The sequence below is a fragment of the Pyxicephalus adspersus genome, chromosome 3 (assembly GCF_032062135.1).
Source record: "Pyxicephalus adspersus chromosome 3, UCB_Pads_2.0, whole genome shotgun sequence".
NCBI classification, from domain to species: domain Eukaryota; kingdom Metazoa; phylum Chordata; class Amphibia; order Anura; family Pyxicephalidae; genus Pyxicephalus; species Pyxicephalus adspersus.
In genome coordinates, this window is record NC_092860.1 from 97,261,742 (window position 1) to 97,276,270 (window position 14,529).

Sequence of the window (14,529 nt, forward strand, 5' to 3'; positions counted from 1 at the left end):
CCTACAGGCTTGAATGCGCTTATTTAATAAAGCAACACACAAAAAGTAGTATCCTACGGCAGGCAAATATTATTTTGATTGTTTTGACTGATTATGCTTGTATAAGAAGGAAATCTGATTCTACTTATGGACTGGTAAATTAAGCAGAGTAATTGCTAAACAGGTCTGCTGAGAGAATGCATAATGTTGGAACTCTGCTTCTTGCACTAAGGATAATTATTCCACATAGCCAAGCCTAGGGCAAGTTTTGTATTTATTAATCCAGACACTGACAGACTAATTCAAACATTTAGTCTGCTAATTACTACACCTAGATATGTCCAAACATTCTTCTTTGATACAGTTTTTGTAAAAAGTGGGAAATAAAACTTAGCAAAATCACTTGGAGAACCACAGTGACTGTGTTGTGTTTTACATCTTCCTTTCTTAAAACTTCCCTCCTAAACTCACCCATGTGTTACAACATCACAATCTCTTTTTGATCTGCCAAGAACTAATTTAGGTGCAAGGCTCTGCCTGTGTACATTCAAACTGGTTGAACAATTTAGGAAAATCCTCAAAATAATTTTTTTCTGGTAAATTTAAAGGAGATTGTTCAGTGAAATCAAACTGTATGTGTTAAGCTATGTTGTATAGTTATATGTTTAGCAAACAGCACTTTTCACATCATAACCTGTGTAAGGAAAGTGCTGCAAATACAAACCAGGATTTATGTTAAATTGGATTTACCAATATAATGTTAAAACATTATGGCACTGAACTTGCCCTTTAGAATTGGTTAAAAATGAAATTTATTTTCAAAACTCTACATAGCTGTATTTGCATTTTTTTTTAAATAATGTAACAAATATAACTTTCTGTGCAACTCCCAGTCCTACCAGAATGGATCTCTTTAATCCTCTGAGCATTATGGCAATATGTGGCAAACATTCTTTAAGTCTGCTACAAATCTGGGTTTGGCCAAACCAGTTTAATCTTTCCTTTTTATCTATTTTACATGACTAAATTGATCTGGGATCCCAGGTTCAAAACAGGCTTTTTGGTGACGTAAGCACCCTATGTAATTAGACAATATAATAAAAGAGTTGAGAATATTTACAGTAAATTATGTGAATGTTTACCTAAATTATCCATTTTTGTAAAAAAGAAATTCCCAATTACATTCTAGTTTTATCTACACATTATTAGACAATTGAAGTCAATGTTCTTTCAATTTATTGTGTTAGGATTCTCCACTCCTTTACTAAACAATCTTATTATGAGAATATGTGTTGACTATTCAGTGCTCATTATTTTCTACTGTTGCTGGAAACAATCACTAATGATCCTTTCCAGATGCTATAATTGCATGTCTGTACACAGCTTTAATTTGGCTTTGCTGAGAGCATCTGCATGTTACACTAAAGACATCCAATGTATGTTACTCTAAAGGCATCTAATTTCACATGCTATTAACTAAACTGTCTACTCAATTGCCTTATTGCAGGACTCTCTATTCTTAATGATAGCAAGGCAGGGCAAGACAACATAATATTATGGTTGTTCACTTTAGGAAACTTCTAAATCCTATAAACCTCCTTGTCACGGTGCCGGTGAACCCTCCATGACACAAGCCCAGTTGGTAGAGTCTAAACAGCTGCCCAGTCTTCACCAAAGCCTTTAGAGGTGAGGATGTTAGGCTGGCAGCTGCCAGGTTGTGACCCTCATGTATGTAGAGGCAGGTGACACAGGAGAATGGAGATGCAGACAGGAATATCTGTAACCAGGAAACAGAGCCTAGGATACCTCCTTGTTCAAGCAACTTCATGTTGCCAATCACTTCCTTTTATAGGGAAAGTCATCAGGCAGATTGAATCACATGATCCACAGGTAAAAGTACCCACCACCAGACGAAGTGTGGGAGGAGAGTGGTGTTCGCACTTCTGCCAGCAGATTGAGTGCTTCTGTTGAATATTCTGGTTCTCTGGGGTAAAGGGGCAGCTCTCAGGGGTTCATGTGACTCAGACCAAGAAGTGACCAGTGGACAGGGTTCCTGAACAGGGCTGCTGCTGGCTGCAGAGGAATGTGAGTTGGGTGGTACTGACAAAAATCCCCTGGTCCTGTGGGAATCTGTGACAATTCTCTAATTTCTATTGTATAGGATTAGCCTAATGGAAGCACAAAATGGCACATCCAATTCTTATTTTGGTGCAAACACACATGTGGTTTATTTATACTATATACAAACAAAAAACAGAACCATGAAAAAAATTAGTCATGTCCATTTAGCTTAACATAATGGTTCTTGACTAACAGCTATGACAACCTAGCTTGTGCTCTAACCAGCAAAGTTAATCACACAGGTTGTTTGCTCACCACACAGGTAAATGTCTGATTCCCAGATCTTAGGACACTGAACTGGTCCCAGGGTGGAGCAGCTACCAAAGCAAGCTCAATGTTTGATAAGAGCAATGTATTTATTACCAGTCCTGCTTCAGCTGAGTTCATTAACCCAGCAACTGGCCCAACTGCATTTCTTCTAGTCAACAGTTTCTGCAAACTGCCCCAAATCTGAAAGTGACACACCTCCCAGCCTGTTGCCACAATATGCTGTATGTATGTATGCTGTTAGTCTCTTTATCAGGTCAAAATTAATTATTACTGCCTGGCATACCACATCCTAATTTCTATAAAGAATTAATAATGTGAATTTCACATGTATCTTTATATGCATTTTAGTATTGTATTTTATAAACAAATGTGTGTATTTGTTTGTGTTTCTTTCATTATATACCACCAAACAATTGATGACACCTAAAGTAGCATGACAAGCTCTTAGAGAGAAAATTTTATTTAGGTTTAAATAGACCAAGAGATGTGCTCTGACAGAATAGATTAGAAAATAAAATATCCTTCACTACAGCTAATAAAGAAGCAAAGCCTATTTTTACAGTTGTGCTCATGAGTTTACATACTCTGACACAGTTTGTAGGAGGTGTACCATTGTACACCATGTGATCAGGCAAAACACATTTACTTTTAATGGAATAATTATAAGGCATCACAGAATAATACCATTTAAAACCATAAAACACAATTTAGCAATAACGATGATACTGAAATGGTCATTCTTCAAAAGTTTGCTTATCCTTCATTATTAATACTGTGTATTGCCCCCTTTAGCATCAATGATAACATGCAGTCCTTTGTGACAGATGAGGCCCGTTTTTTTCAGGTGATTCACCATTTTTGGTTCGCCATTCTCCTTTGCAAAAATACTCCAGGTCTGGGTCATAACCACTCCAGCACTTTCCTTTTTTTTTGTTTCAATCAGTTTTATTGAGTTTTCAGATGAAAAAACAAACAAAAAAAAAAGGATAACAGATAAACATACAAAAGGAATCAGATATACAACATATACATCAAATCAAACCTAACAGTGTAGGCTTCATATGAACAGACATATAATTTTTAAAAACAACCTAGGAATTTTACGAAGGTATGGGGTTGGCAAGAATATAGGGACCGATTGAAAAAGATATAGCAGTCTGGGGATTATATCCATCTTAACAGTGTTTATACGGGCAAACCAGGAGAGAGGCAAGGAATCATATTTCTGAAGGTCAGATTGAAGTTTACTGTACATTGAGGAATATTTAAGGGAGAACAATTTGGAGGGATCCGATGAAACCATTATACCCAGGAATTTAATGGCATCAGAGCAGATCCGGAATGGCACATTAGAACGCATGACTGACATTTGAGTAGAGTCCGAGGTAATATTAAGAATTTCAGATTTGGAACACTTTCCTTTTTTTTTGTTGTAGCTACCAAAAGGTTGACTTAGCCTTGTTTTTATTTTTAGATCCTTGTCATTTTGGAGGATCTAAATGTGTTCCATGCACAGCTTCTAGACTGATTAATTTTCTGGTAACTTACTGCATTCATTATGCCATCATTTACAAAACATTTTTTCATATTTTTTTTCTGATATGTACAATTCAAAAGGCTTTTCCCACTGGTCCATTGACCTTTTTTGTTTGGTATCTAGCAGAGATAATGTAGCTCTGAGTTAATTGAAATTTGCCATTTTTACACAGGCATTTTTTTTATAATCAGTTACAGGTATGGACAGTCTCCATTAATTACCCTTAAGTGGAACTTATCTGTGTATCAGTGTTTGTCAGCCAACCCTTTGGTTCTCTCAGAGGTTGCTAGGGGTTCCCTGATCAATGAGTAATTTGTGCCTCTCAGGTCAGTTATTACTGACACCAATGAACTTATTGGCTAAATGTAAGGATGACAATTTTTCCCACTGGTCAACAATGTAAGAGGTATTTTTCTTTCTGACCTCCACACTAATGTACTGTAAACTGTGGAATTAGTATGTTTAGCAGGAGTTTCTTAAGACCTGAACGTATTTCAGTCGGTTCCTCCATGTTGATAGGTTTGAGAAACATTGGTGTATATTATCAGTTCCAACATTCAAAGGCATGAAAACTTTTAATCAGCTCAATTTAGGTGATTTCAGTTATTATGATAAAATGTATGTGATAATAAATTGCTTAATCTGAGCTCACTGGCTAAATAAAAGTTACCCTTCTGCGTGATCACACATACTTTCCAAACAATAACTAATATTTTAGAAATTTTAAAAATATATTTACAAACTTTATTTTTAACCACCCTTAAAAACATTAACAAAAACATTAATCAGTAGGATTTAAATGAAGTGGATCACATTCACATTTGAGTGAAAAAAATTCAAGTGAAAAAAATATATAATAATAATCTTTTCGAAATTGTCATGAGCTTTGAAAACTGAGGAACACTGGTCATATAATACTTGATTCAAAGATGCCAGGAGAGCAAATAAAATGATCAAATCCAAAGTTTGGAAGATTCTGCCAAAGCTAAATAGAGAAGGTGACGTTTCAATCTCACTACATAACTGCACAATGTCCCCCTTGTTCTATAGTGAGAACCTTTCGCTGCCTGTGTCCGTTACCGTGCTTTGACGGAAATTTTCTATATATAATTTATAACTAACTTGATGTAGGAGTAAGCTATGATTTCCTATGTAATGTTAATAATTGTTCTGTATTTAGAATTTTCTGTTTTGGAAAGGCCTAAATAAATTTTCTTGTTATCGCGTCAGCATAAGTTACAAATTGTGCCTTGCTAGAAGGTCCTGAAAAAAGAGAGGAAAACGAATGTAAAAGAATGTAGGAAAAACTGTGGCTATTAACTAAAAACTGTATGAAACATCATATACACACATAAGACAAAAAGGTTTCTGTATCAGTTCTGAGGACTCCAAAATTGTAGTTTGAGACATTTTTTATTCACTCACAGTTTGAAGCCTTTGCTAAGTGCAACACTTTACACCAGTCATTGACAAATACTTTATCATCAAATAGCTAAGTTTAAACTAAATTACCTAGTTGGTTGCTAAAACAAGTCTTATATTGCTTTTGATATTTTGGATAACATCAATCAAATTAAGGAGCACAAACTGAGAAAGAGTTAGCAGGTTTGTGGTCCACTCACCTCAGTCTGTCAAATAGGGATTTATCTGCAAATTTGTTTTGGCCAATGATAAAGAGCAAATAGGAATGTAAGGGTGAAGAAGAAAGCAGCAATTTGAAAGTGTTGGAGCCTGTCAGGGATTTAGAGGTTGCTGTAGGTGTGCAGGTGCTGCAAGGTATACCTGAAGTTCCCCTCCATAATAATCTCTTTAGGGCTTGCTTAGACAGGTGTTTTTTTTTTTTGTTTTTTTTTTTAAGAGTAACTAAACCTGTGATACTTACCTATGCCTGTTCCTTTGGAGGATGCTGCTATACTTCTTTCTGCAATAACCACCAGCCTGATAAAGGATTTTTCAAAGTGGGATTTTAGTTCCCCTTTAGGTGGTTCCAATGTGGTTCACCTCTGTCAATCAGTCCTCAACTGCCCCAAAGTCCTGGTTTCCTCTGAAATTAATTGAAGCAGTTGAAATCCCTATCTGAGCAGGCATTTACTGTGGTGCTGTTTTTGGGACACATTATATGCCATCTCAGGGCGTTGTCCCTTTGAAGTGCTCCTATAATTTTAATTGGAACTCTTTTAAACACTTTTACCTGTGGTTGCAAGTGTTTAAACTGTGTTTTCCAGTATTTTGGAAGACAGAAAAACTGCAGTGCTCCCATAAGCACATAAAAAGTGTTTCCTAATGTCAAAAATCTTACCCAAACTGCCCATGGCCACTCCTATGTGGTAAGGAGACGAGAATAGATGCTTGGAAGTGGTTAACCACACAGTTAACCACTCCTAGCTAAACAAGCCTATGCTCACCAGATTACTGTTTTAATAAATGACAATAAACAGTTAATGTTCAAAAAATGTTTGTATTTGTTTGTTAAAGAGTTACACATACTATACATTTTTATCAATTTATTAAGAAAACAGATAAAAAAATCATCAGTATGCTCAACACTGATGGGAGATGTGTTGTTTGTTGTTAAAAAAGTGTTGTTTGCTGGATATGGAGTCATGACAGCTGGGTTCCAGTACTGAGTACTGCCAGATCTGTGACAGCTGAGGGAGACAAGCCCTCTTTAGCTGGTGCATGACTGTAAAATTGTTAAGTGGTTTCCTGTTTACAGCATTTTAGATTTTTTTTTTAGCACACAGAAGCAATAAAATCTGTATTAACACATAATGTTTTTTATTAAAAAAAAAAAAGTATATTGTGGTGGTAAGAAATACATTTGTGTCACGGAAATAATTTTGCGCTCTGGGCTTGAATAGACAGAGAGGATCAACCTCAGGCTTTGGCTGAAAGACAATGGCGAGCTGTCTTGAAAACATTCCCAATATTTCCAGTAACATCTAATACATCTGGGAGAGTGAATGCTGCTTTGACCTACAGTTTGTGTGCCATGGCATTTAAAATACAATTGTAAGTACAAAGCCACATCATTTAAGATGACTAACATGGAAACAGACACTTAACATAGAAGAGTTTTATGGTACACAAATACTTTTTCTTAATGAATTAGGTTATGAGATTTTTCTGCATCAACGTATAAGTGTTTTGAGTTTGCTGCAGAATGCAATAAAAGTAAATTAGGAGTTTATTTATAAATCAGTGAATCTGACATTCACTGACATTTCTTGATAGAGAATCTTCTACGTCAATGTGTTTTAATGGCAGTAATTGATTCTCAACCAGGGAATGTTTCAGTGAATGTCAAACTCACTGCTTTATAACTAGACCCTTTACAGTAACATATTAAATGTAAATCATATAACAACTAAGGCAAAATGTCCTTTGTCTTTCTGTCAATGTTTAGTTTACCTTACAGGTATTAAATTAATGAAAATGACACTAGTTATTAGCTTCTTCTCAACACCTTGGGACTGTACAAAAAGGTCTACATTACCTTCATACAACAGAATTTGTATAAATTCTTGTTTAAAGCAGAACTAAAGTACAAAAAAAAAAAGCACACTTTAATTCTACAGATCCCTTGATGGCGCTGGACCTTTCCTCAATGCGGTCCTGCACCATTATGGAAATCTTCTTCATCCCGGCATCGGGGAAGCAATAGGCGCCTACATCTTCAGTCTTCTCTTCCGGTCTTCTTGATACGTCACCCGATCTTGCACCTGCGTAGGTGATGTAGATCGGGTGATGTAGCCTGCTGTAAATGGGGGAAAAAAAGAGCCGATCTCACTGCGCATGCAAGATCAGGCCTCAGCAGAAGAAGCAGACTGAATGGTTGTCTACCATTTTATGATAAATGAAAATGTTGAGTTTAGGTCTGCTTTAAGGAATGGCAAATTTGGGATTGAGGGATTTGCTCATGTGACCAATGCCTATTTGTTGCCTACATGCACTTTATCACATTTGTTGCCTGCATATAGCCATATAGTCAGAGATAGCAGATTTCTGCCCATGTATTGCAACAATTGACTATTATTTGACCATGTACTGTATATGGAAATGCTTACCCAGTAGTTGTCAGCATCTTACTGTCCATGTTGGCAGCTCCTTAGACCAAATGGTGGTGCCCAGCAGCAGTCTTTGGGTATTTAAATGTCTACATAGAGAAGGCTTTTAAATACCATGAATAAAATATGTTAATTGCAAATAAAAAGTTATGGGAAGGCCTGGTTACAGAACCTTCCTAGAACCTTTTACATTCTACCTGCTCAACCTTACAAATGATTGGTGCCTTCACTTCGGTTTTCTACTATACAGTGGTGAAATTAGAACAAAGAAAGGACAGAAAGGTTTTTTTAGGCAAAATTTGATATATATTTCAATACCATTTAAAGAAAATACAGTAATACAGTGCTCAGTATATAAAATATGAATATATTTTATATACCAAGATTAATGGTTCTTCTGTAATCATTTTTTATTCCAACCACTGTATTACTGTATTTTCATTAAATGGTATTGAAATATATATCAAAGAATTTGCCTAAAAAAACCTTTATGTCCTTTCCTTGTTTTTATTTGTCTATATAATTGGGGTTGGCAAATATCCAGTTGAAGGGCATCTTTATGCAATATACAGTTAGGTCCATAAATATTTACCACATTATTAATATTTACATTTACCACAATTAATTCATTACCTCAGAATTCACTCGGCTGCTTCCGTCCTGTGTCACATCATGGATAAACACTAGTGTCCCAGTGTTACTGGCAGCCATGCACGCTCAAGCCATCACACTGCCTCCGCCATGTTTTACAGATGATGTGCTATGCTTTGGATATTGAGCTGTTCCACGCCTTCTCCATACTTTTTTCTTGCCATCATTCTGGTAAAGGTTGATCTTGGTTTCATCTGTCCAAAAAATGTTTTTCCAGAACTGTGCTGTATTTTTTTTAAATGTTTTTGAGCAAAGTCCAATCTAGCCTTTCTATTCTTGAGGCTTATGAGTGGCTTGCACCTTGCCGTGCACCCTCTGTATTTACTTTCATGCAGTCTTCTCTTTATGGTAGACTTGGATATCGATACACCTACTTCCTGTAGAGTGTTGGTCACTTGGTTGGCTGTTGTGAATGGGGTTTCTCTTCACCATGGAAATGATTCTGCGATCATCCACCACTGTTGTCTTCTGTGGACGTCCAGGTCTTTTGACATTGCCGAGTTCACCAGTGCTTTGTTTCTTTCTCATGATGTACCAAACTGTAGATTTTGCCCCTCCTAATATTGTAGCAATTTCTCAGATGTTTTTTTTCTGTTTGTGCAGTTTAGGGATGGCTTGTTTCACCTGCATGGAGAGCTCCTTTAACCGCATGTTGTCTGTTCACAGCAAAATCTTCCACATACAAGCACCGGCCCCTCAAATTAACTAGCTTAATTGAGAATGACATAATGAAGGCATTGCCCACACCAGCCCATGAAATAGCATTTGAGTCAATTGTCCAATTACTTTTGAGCCCCTGAAATGAAGTGTAAAAAATGCCTTAGTTTCTCACATTTTTATGCAATCTTTTTGTTCAACCCACTGAATTAAAGCTGAAAGTTTGCAGTTCAACTGCATCTGAGTTGTTTCGTTTAAAATTAATTGTGGTAATGTACAGAACCATAATTAGAAAAAAGTTGTCTCTGTCCAAATATTTATGGACCTAACTGTATTTATATCATGCCACTACTACTCTCTTCACTTCATTTACTATACAGTGGTGCTTGAAAGTTTGTGAGAAAACCCTAAAAGTAGATGGAAGGAACCTAGTTAAACAAATGGAACAAAAATAATAAATCATGTACTTTTTGAAAAAAGATCTAATAACATACAGTATATGCATAAAAGTAGATAAAGAAAACCTAGTTAAATAAACACCATTTTATTAGGTGATATACTTATTGAAAAAAAAAATCTAACAACATATATGCAAAAACAGAGATAAAGAAAACCCAGGTAAACCAAAATCATTACATTAGGTCATGCACTTTTTAAAAAAAAGATCTAATAACATAAAATAGATGAAGAAAACCTAGGTAAACAAATGACACAACATTTTATTTGGTCATGTATTTTGTTAAAAGATCAGAAAACTTGAAAGGGTTCACAAACTTTCAAGCATCACTGTAGGTGTTTGTACAGTTTAGTACTATAATGATAATTTATGTATGGCATAGATAGGAAAGCCCTTTGTCTAATCCAGTAACATCTGGCTTGTTCAGCTAATGATTACCTCCTCTTCTGTACTTTCTGAGATCGCCCCGGTGTAATTATGCACAGCTTGTACAAAAAATAAATATTATAAACTGCTCCAAAATTCAAATGAAATTCAAAAACAATTATCATTTGTTTCCAAAATCATTTCTATGATATATGACATGCATGTAGTAAACACAAATTGCACATGAAACACTCAAAAAATACATTACAGCAATGAACAGCCTGTAATGACAAAATAAATTAGGCTGTTCATAAAAGGACATGAATTTGCCAGTAATAATATTAAATCCCCTTACCATACAAACTAGAAAGATGTGCTATTGTTTACACAAAATGATTATGCAATTTCTTAAGAATATTGAAAAAAAAACTACATTGTTGTACAAATAAACAAAATCAACAGTTACATCAACACTGCACGCAAGTGTTAGCAAAATTGCTTAGAATTACTCAGTGCTTGGATACTGAATAATCACTTTATGTTTACAGACTGCCGAGCATATCATGATGTCTAATGCTGGCACTGGAATAGACACCTTTTACTATACAGTTACTATTGCATAGGAATGCTTCTCGGGATTTAAGAAGCCTTACATGCCATTTGAGTACCGTGTCACACTATTTTCCCTAAACATTTCACTCACAAAGATTTCCATAAGTTTCATTTTAATTGGTAAGTACTGTACAAAAAAAAAATAAATAAGGATCTGAGTAGTGTTACAAAGATCTGTGGCTAGCAAACTATTCTAATACAGTGAGAAAATATTTGGGAAGGATGTAAAAGGACTAGTGTATCAATCTTATTGTTGGCAATGAATGATTTTTTTTTTAATATTCCAGTTTTAAAAACCATTTAGAAGAATAATACCAATGTAAGCTTAACAGAAAACTTACCTCTAACTTGAAACCCCCCCCCCCCCCCCTCCGCAACTGCTGATACACATTTTTCCCAAAAGCAAGTGCAATACTGACCAAACAAGGATTCCTGAAAATGTTTTTAATATCTTATTTGCCTTTATTTCAGCTGCAACATATTGACAAGACTTCATAATTAACTGGTATTTATATATAGCAACGATATATAGTCCATAGTCACATCACTAACTGTCCCCCAGCGGGGCTTACAATCTAGTGCCCCTACCATAGTCATCTGTCATTACCACAATCTAAGGACAATTTTTGAGGGGACACCATTTAACCTACAGTAATTGCATGCATTTGGAATGTGGGAAGAAGCTGGAGTACCTGAAGGAAACCTGCCCAAACACAGGGAGAACATGCAAACTCCATGCAGAAAGTGTCTTGGATGAGATTCAAATCTGGGACCTAGCGCTGCAAAGAGTGCTAGCCACTGAGCCAACCTAAAGCAGAACTAAACCCCTGCTAAATACACCTGTTTCTGTTCCTTTGCAGGGCACTGCCATTTTCCTTCTTTCTTATATTCATTGTCATGATCTTTTCCTCTGCTGCACTTAAGAGTACTTACAAGTAAAAAACGCTTTTAGCTATTATCTTTCTGCTGCTGATTTTTTTTTTACATTTTTGTAATTTCGATTTTTTGTTTTCCAACTTTTTTGCGTTTTTTTTTTTTTTTGCCAACAGCTTTGCCATGTTTTGTACCAGAAATATCATAAGGAACAAAATATAAAAAAAAATTGGAAAACAAAGTATTTTTTTTCAAAACAATATTGCTGAAAGGATACATAGTTTGACCCTCAATATTTAATGTATATGTTTCTTTGTTATCTAAAGTAATGACAAAGCTATCACTGAATAAACAGAACTATATGGAAATGTAAAAAATGTTCTGGTTAATAGTAGTAACATTTCCAGTGATATATCTGTCTAGACAGTGACAAGTGAGTGTGGGATTGGTGATGCACTTTTCCCCAGTCAAGGTGTACTCCCTGAGGTTTGGAAAACATTCTCTAATTAACAGGAAACACTTCAGTATCTGGTTTTACTATTACTGAATCATTGAGATGACCTATTGTTACTCTCCAAATGTGAACTATACCATGAACCTAGCAATTAGACCAGTATGATTTACCTAAATTTAGGTGCCAGGTTTCCAAAAATAATGCAAATATCAGGCTGAACTGGAGATTGGGATGACTGGCCCATCCATGGAAAAAAAAGACTTGGGAAGATGTTTTGTTGACATTTTGAGTTGATATTGTAGTTATGTAAACATCTTATATCAACATCAGCAGCAATGTTTTATTAAAGGAAATGCTTTGAGGCAAACTGGCTAGTGCCCTAATAGGCTGCCTCAAATGCCATTCTTTTCCTTACAGCTCATTAGTATATTCAATTATGGTAAACTGCATATTTAACTGCATTGTACTTCAAGGTTACCTTTCTGTTAACAACTTCAGAATCATTTCCTGTGATGTCTAAACCCCTAAAACCAGGCATGTCAAAGTATATATGGAAACAGTGGGTCTAATTAAGTGGAATATATTTGCAAGGGGTCACATTATGTCTGGTGAGAACCACAAATATTTATTTGCAACAAAGAGATCACTTTGATAATCATTATTATAGTAATAACTGACAATGATTATTTCTGAGAAAGGGTTCATAAATTTGTTATGAAGCATTCAGCCGAAATTGTTTGTGGGCAGCAAGAAGGAAACTAGTGGGACGCATACAGCCCAAAAAAACAGTATGACATGTCTGCCCTGGACCAAATGTTGATTTTTCATCACTTGTAATAATCATCAAATATGTTTTATTATGTAAGGCGATTTCAGAAAGTATTCAGACTCTCATCAATTTTTTTAAGTTTTGTTATGTTGATGCTACAGTCGCCTTTTTTTTTTAGTACCTCCTAATGATAAATTGAAAACAGAATTTTACACATGAAAAAAAACTATGTACTTAGTACTTGGTTGAAGCAACTTTGGCAGCAATTACAGCATTGAGTCTCTTTGTGAATGATGCAACAAACACACCTGGATTGGGGGATTTTCTGCCATTCTTCTTTGCAAATCCTCTCAAACTCAGACAGGTTGGATTGGATAGCCATTTTCAGGTCTGTCCATGGATGTTTGATAGGGTTCAGGCCAGAGCTCTGGATGAGTCACTCTAGGAAATTCACAGAATTGCTTCTTAGCCACTCCTTTTTCTCTGTGCTCCGTGCTTTAGGTCTTTGTCATGTTGGAAGGTGAAACTCTGGCACAGTATGAGGTTCTGAGCACTATGGAAGAGGTTTTTTTATTGAGGATATCTCTATAGTTTACTCCATTCAGCTTTCCCTCAACCCTGACCAGTCTCACGGTCCCTGCTGCTGAAAAACACCCCCACAGTATGATGCTGCCACCACCATGCTTCACTGATAGTATTGGGCAGGTGATGAGCTATGATTGGTTTTCTCCAGACATAATGTTTAAAACTCAGCCTGAGAGTCTCTCAGGTACTTTCATTTATTTTGCACTGAGGAGAGGCTTCCGTCTAGCCATAAAACCCAGATAAGTGGAATGCTGCAGTTATGATTATCCTTCCTGAACTTGGTCCTAACTCCACATGGAAACTCTTGAGTTCAGAGTGACCATTGGTTTATTGGTCACCTCTCTCACTAAGGCACTTCTCCCTCGATTGCTTAGTTTGGCCAGATGACCAGCTTTTGAAAGAGTCATTGGTATGCCAAATTTCCTCTATTTGAGAATTATGGAGGCCACTGTACTCTTGGGAACCTTCAGTGTTTTTTTTGTAGCCTTTCCAGATCTGTGCTTGGCAACAATCCTGTTTCTGTGTTCTACAAGCAGTTCATTTGACCTTATAGCTTGGTTTTTGCTCTGATATGCATAGTGAGCTATGAGGTCTTCTATAGAGATATGTGTACCTTTCCAAATCATGTCTGATCAACCTAATTTACCACAAGTGGACTTCAATTAAGGTGTAGAAACATCTTGTGATCAAGAGAAATGAAATGGGAGGCACCTGAACAAAATGTAAGTGTTGTCGCAATAGGCCTTACAGATAACCAAAAATATTATAGGTACCAGCTAAACTGACATGAGAACACAAATTGCTCATTGCTCAAAGAACCCCCAAGCCACCATGGTTGAAAAACACTGAACTAACATGTCAAAAGGTGTCAGGAATAACAATACAGACATGTCCCCAATATAAAAATGCTATAAAAAAAATAGAAAGAACAGGAATAATGTCTAAACAAGGGACTAAACATTCTTACACTGTTCTTATTCTTATAGTAACAATAGGATATAATAAAGTTAACGCTAATAGTAAACGAGGTATCAATATTGTTTTTAGAAAATTACATATTTGAAAAAAAAAAGCAGAAAACTGTTTAGTATTTCCATTCACTTTCAATATTCCTAAGCATCTGTCTTTGCA

At 35.9% G+C, this 14,529-nt stretch overlaps 1 protein-coding gene across 1 annotated transcript in view; it reads left to right on the plus strand.

Annotated features, from left to right (window-relative positions):
• Positions 1 to 14,529, plus strand: part of FGF2 (fibroblast growth factor 2) — a 38,222-nt gene that overhangs the window by 16,479 nt on the left and 7,214 nt on the right. The window lies entirely within an intron of this gene.